Source organism: Chionomys nivalis, chromosome 2, assembly GCF_950005125.1.
Source record: "Chionomys nivalis chromosome 2, mChiNiv1.1, whole genome shotgun sequence".
Lineage (NCBI taxonomy): Eukaryota > Metazoa > Chordata > Mammalia > Rodentia > Cricetidae > Chionomys > Chionomys nivalis.
In genome coordinates this window covers 24,660,603-24,667,057 of record NC_080087.1, presented here as the reverse complement: position 1 = coordinate 24,667,057, position 6,455 = coordinate 24,660,603, and positions in this window count along the sequence as shown.

Genomic DNA, 6,455 nt, shown 5'->3' with positions numbered 1-6,455 from the left:
ACCTATTGAAGATAACTTATTTTTTTCAACTATTTTTTAAATTACGGTTAAACTTTCCCCCCAAACCCCACTCCCCACACCACCACCGCTAACTACAATGTGTGCATGGAACTCTCAACAATCGCATTTCAGTCAGGGCGCTCCGAGTTATAGTAGTTTTACAGTCAACTAGGTGGTAAAACTTTTTCAGGTTTTAGAGATTTGCTTTCACTTCAAAACTCGGAGGTGATGTCCCAGACCATGATCACACATCCCGTATGTCTTCTGAGCCGACTCTGAGTGCCTCTTACACGTTCTTAAATACAGGAGTGATTTTTAGTTGGGAGTTGTCTATCTTGAGCTCTAAGAAAGTAGTTTTATTTTTACTTGCTTGTTTATTTGTTTTCAAGACAGGGTTTCTCTGTATAACAGCCCTGGCTGTCCTGGAACATGCTTTGTAGACCAGGCTGGCCTTGAACTTACAAAGATCCTCCTGCCTCTGCCTCCTGAGTTCTGGGAGTAAAGGCATGTGCCACCACTACCCAACAAAGGTAAAGGTTTTTTTTTTTCTTTGAGACAGGGTTTCTCCGTAGCTTTTTTGGTTTCTGCCCTGGAACTAGCTTTTGTAGACCAGGCTGTCCTCGAACTCACAGAGATCCGCCTAAAGGTAATGTTTTAAAAGAGAAAGGGAGCAGGAGCTCTTTGAGGTTCTTTGGTCTATTTATGAGCAAGAAAAACTAGCCCTGTGAATAAATTTCACTTTGATCGTTTGATATGAGAACCATACAGTCTGAGCCCCACCCAGTTCTTCTTAGACTTGCCCAGTTTCTTTATCAGTTCACTACTGGGATGTTCCCCTTTCTCTAAAGAAAAGGGAGAAGTGTCCACATGGGCCCAATGCCCGAGTTTTTATTGTAGAGAAAAGAGTCTGTCTATGGAGACTAGCTATTCTCTGCAAGAAGGAACAGTCCATAAATTTAACTTGTTTGAACTCTGGAAGAACTTTCTTTCTCTCTTTTTTCCTTCCTTCCTTCCTTCCTTTTTTCCTTCCTTCTTTCCTTCTCTTTCTTTCTCCCATTTTTAGAACCATTATGCAAGTAAATAACTTTCTGTATTTGCATAATTTTTTTTTTTTCGAGACAGGGTTTCTCTGTAGCTTTGGTGCCCGTCCCAGAACTAGCTCTTGTAGACCAGGCTGGCCTCGAACTCCCAGAGATCCGCCTGCCTTTGCCTCCCGAGTGCTGGGATTAAAGGCATAATTTTTTTTTTTTTGAGACAGAGTCTCACTCTATAGTCCCAGCTGGCTTGGTACTCACTATGTAGGCCAGGCTGGTCTTAAACTCACAGAAATATCTTCCTGCCTCTGCCTCCTGAGTGCTGAGAATAAAGTCGTGTGCCACTGAACCTAGGTAGAGCACTTTTTTCCTAATTAATCCTAATGATAAAGCAGTTTTCACAGAGATAACTATTCTAATCCTGTTTGCTTCTAGTCGACTGTGCTATTCTGTTCTGTTATTCTATTCTATACCGATGGATCTGTTCCATCCTAATCTATTCTAATGGTTCTATTCCATTCTATTCTTCTCCTATTTCAATATATTCTATTCTATTCTATTCTATTTTATTCTATTCTATTCTACCCTATCCTATTTTATCCTGACAGATCTGTTCCATGTCACTCTACTTCTATTCTATTCTAATCATATCCATAAGAAATCAGTTAAACACGGTTTGGCAAGGACTTGTCCCTGGGGTTCTTCCTAACACATGAATCATAGACTCCATGAGGAGCTCTCTGGAAAGATCAAGGCTGGAGCACAGACCTCAGAGGAAGACATCAGTTACCTCTCCCATATCCTCCATAACACCCCCAGCCTGCCCAGGAACTGTCAACGAAATGCCATCTTTGTCCTTTGGAAAGGGTTTTCAGTCCCTGAAAGATGCTATGGGGTTAGTTCCTCCCCCTTGATATTCACTTGGCAGACTCTGAAAGGTGACACTGAACAAGACTTTATGGTGATGCTACAAACTTCAAACACTAATGCCATTTTGTGCATAATAGAATATGGCCGCAATGAAACTTCCTAAGAGCAGAAGATGGGTCCAGTGAGATTCTCAGCAGGTGAAAGGACTTACTTACCTCAGAGTTTGGTGACAGGAGCTCCATTCCTAGAGCCCACCTGGCAGGAAAGAACTGACTCCTATGGGGAGTCTACATATATATACTCATTCTCTCTCTCTCTCTCTCTCTCTCTCTCTCTCTCTCTCTCTCTCTCACACACACACACACACACACACATAAAAATGTGTTTTTAAGAAGAAAGTGAACATCTAAAACCATACATTGGTTTGTTTATCTTTCTTCTGTCCTTCTCTTTTTTCTTTCTTCTTTCATTCCTTCGTTCCTTTCTTTTCTCTCTCTCTCTCTCTCTCTCTCTCTCTCTCTCTCTCTCTCTCTCTCTCTCTCTCTCTCTTTCTGGACCTTCTAATACAGCCCACACCATCCTCACACTCGTGATTCTCTGACCTTGGCATCCCTAGTGCTGGTAAACTGTTCTGATATATGCAATGGCTACTTCTCACTAGCTAAGCACTAAAACTTTTAGATATAGCCAAGCAGACTAACACAACAGGTTGCAGGTGAAAACTCCAGAAATGAACAGGAAACTTCCTCATTTGGGATGTATTTGTATACACAATAATATAGATAAAAATGTTTCAAGGCCCAGTCATCCAAATATTCAAACTAGAGTCACAGATATTACTTGACTCTCAAAGGTAACAATTTGGAAAGAGTGTGGTGCTTTCTCTGTATACCAATGCCATTACATTTCCTTAAAAACAGTATCTACAATGCCCTGGGTCCAATCCCTGACAGCAAAGAATATTGAATAATTTTTCAAATACTCCTTGGCCACTCGTATGTGATGTTTTGAGAACTGCCTATTCATTAGTCGGTTTCTTTACTGTATAATTAGATATTTTGATATTTATTTTCTACATCTCTGCTAACTTCCTTATGGTACCAAATATTCTTTTCTCATTCCATAGATTGACTCTTCACTCTATTGATTTTTTAGCTGTTTTTTTTCTATTTATGTACTTTTTAATTCACTGACAGATTCATGCAATGACTTAAGGAATTTTATTCCTGTTCACTCCCTATTACTCTCTTATTCTCCTCCCACTGAAAGCCCCCTCTTCCCAAGTCCTCTCTTACTTACACGTCCTTTGTGTGTGTGACCGACTGAGTGTAAATATGTTACTTTCATGAACAAGGATGGGAGATGATTTACTAGAGTAAGGGCAACTTCTCAGTGGCTATACTTCTTTAAGAAAGAAAGAAGGAAGGAAGGAAGGAGGGAGGGAGGGTGAGAGAGAGAGAGAGAGAGAGAGAGAGAGAGAGAGAGAGAGAGAGAGAGAGAAAGAAAGAAAGAAAGAAAGAAAGAAAGAAAGAAAGAAAGAAAGAAAGAAAGAACCTCCTTCCTCTAGACATTAGCTGCTGCCCCTAAGAAAGGGATTGGACCTCGCGAGCTTTCCCCCTTTCATGGTAAATGTTGATGGACTCAGTCTCATAATGGTCTTGCACAGTCATCTCAGCCGCAGTGAGTTTATGGGTGCATCATCCACGTCTTGTCTAGAAGACACAGTCTTGCAGCAGCCCCCCCTCCACTCCCCGGTCCTTATTTTTCCATCGCCATGTCCACAATCTTCCCTGATCCTTGGAAGGGGGTGGGTGTATCTCTTTGAATGGGAAATGCCCTCTATAGCCTTAGGCATTTGAACACTTGCTCTCCATTGGTGATGCTATCTGTAAGGTTTTGGTGGTACGGTCTTGCTAGAGGAAGTAGATAACCAGGGATGGACTTTCAGACTGAAAATCTTGTAGCACTTCCATTTCGCTCTCTTCTGCATGTTTGTGGTTGAGAATATGAGTTCTTGACTTCCTGTTCCAGACCCCAAGTCTTCTGCTTGTGTAAAACATTCCCCACCATCTTAGATTCTTATCCCCCTGTAAGCCAAAATAAACTCTTTCTTCTGTAAGTAGCTTCTGGTCATGGTGTTTTGTTACAATAGAAAAGCCAGTAAGACAGTTGAATAACAATATAGATGTGCTGTTTAGGGCCAAAGAGTCCACTGTCATTTATTCTCTTTGACCAGTTATGAGTCTCCATATTAATCACTGTCTGAAAGTCAAGGTCTAGGGTGGATAATTCCAATCCCAAAAGCCATAGGTTATTGGATTTCAATCTTGGTGTCAGATGTGAGATACCTCATGAGGAGCTGTTGTCTACAAAGGCTCCAGAGGCCCCAAAACAACACAGGCTATTGCCACTCTTCTTGGTTGCTCACCAGAACCAGACAGTAATAGACGATTGCTGAATATTTCATTCAGCAGAGCACAAAGAAACCATACTGGAGTTGAGCTTCCTCTCAGCTGTCACAACGAAAACATCCTGCCAGAAGCTCTATACAGGCATCTGGGAGGGGAAATCAGCAGTGGCTTTTCCCAGTTTTGGACCTTACATACTACAATATCACTGCTATAATACTGGCAACTTCCACAGGGGTATCCACCTGATTTCTGATTGACTCCGAGGCCCACTTCACAATGGGCAGTCAGGACTGATACTGTGAATTTGGTCAAAGGCCCATGCTGTCCTCAGCCCTGAGCAAAGAAGCTTCTGTTTGCAGTGAATAGTGGTCAATATAGACTCATGGCTGCCCAAGGTTCTGAGAACAAGTGACTGACTGGTGCTTGGTCTTAAATGGACAGCTATACTGTCCCCTGTAAGGTTCAGGGGACATCACAGAAGAAGGGAGGGAAACAATTAACCAGAGAGAGGCAGGAGGACTATGAAATGCTATGGCACTCATGAACTCATGGCCACTAAGACTATCAGCTGAAGACTGAGCTGTCAGAGGTCCAGTCACAGACCGGGGAGGGGCTCACAGGGCTCAGCCCCATCTTAGGGGTGTGGTGTCACAACTGCAGTTAAGATTTTTGGAGAGGAAGTCATTGTATTCAGCGATGTCACCACAGGTGAGTTAGTGATGTCCCACTGATGAGCTTCATGTCCACGCATGTGACCAGTTAAACCCAGTGCATCGCAAAGAGGGAACAAAAAGACCTAAAAGCCGGATGGAGACTTGAGGTGGGGATTAAGAGTGTTGGGGGTAGATGTGAAAGTGTGACTTAAATGTAATGCATGTGTGTGTGTCTGTGCATGTCCGCACGTGCACATGAAAGTGTGTGATTGTGCATGTGTGTGTGAAACTGTTAAGTAATAAATTGAATTTTTTTAAAAGACAGTGAAAGTGAAGATTTAAGTCCAGTCCCGAACCAGCACAATCCCCTGGCACAGAGCCCAGGAAGGGCTGCTGTGCCGCAGAGCTTGGGAGAGCTAGTTTGGGGAAGGTATAACTCTGGCAACATGGATAGAACGAAAGTTGCAAAACCATTTCATCTGGAAGGGATTTTTTTTCACGCTCTTTTATTTCAACCATATAAAAATCTTTTCTAAAAATTTGGTAGGGTGGGGTGGAGCTAAAGTACAGATTAGTAGTAGTGAGTGTAGTGATATTTCATTTGTATTTTAATAAATAAAGCTTGCCTAAAGTTCAGAGAGTTAAATAGTCACACTGATAAGGCTTACAATGTAGGCAGTGGTGACACATGCCTTCAATCCCAGTAGCCACATTAGTTTATCATAGGAACTGGGTGGTAGTGGTGAACACCTTTAATCCCAGCCCTAGAGAAGAATATAAGATGGGAAAAGACAGCTCTCAGACACAGTCTCATTCTGAGATTCCTGAGGATCACCATTTTAGACTGAGGTAGAAGTAAGAGCCAGTGGCTGGCTGTTTTGCTTTTCTGATCTTCAAGTTGAACCCCAATTTCTGTCTCTGGGTTTTTATTAATCCAGCTACAAGTATGTGCTTTGCATTCTTAGAAACTTGGATTCCATCCACAATACAGAAAGAGGGGGGGGGGCACAAATGTATTGACTTAGGTTTAACCTGTTCTATTCCTCTCTAATATGTAATTTAGTTAGATAATTGTAGCTGGAGGCTGCTTGTTCATATCCCGGCTGCCCAGACTGAAAATAATGGCACAGAAACTATATTATTTAAAACATGGCTTGGCCAATAGCTTAAGCGTGTTGCTAGATAGCTCTTATATCTTAAATTAACCCATTTCCATTATTTTATATTTTACCATTAGACTCAAGACAAGGTTCTGAGTGGTCACTTGTATCTTTCTCCTCTGGTGGCCACATGGCACACTCCACCTTCTTTCTTGCAGCATTCATTTGAGTTTTCTTTCCTAGCTCTATCTGCCCTATCACAGGTTATTCATTAACCAATAAAAACAACACATATACAAAAGGACTTCCCACATCATTTCCCCTTTTCTACTCAAACAAAAAGGAAGGTTTTAACTTTAACATAGTAAAATCACATATAACAAAACA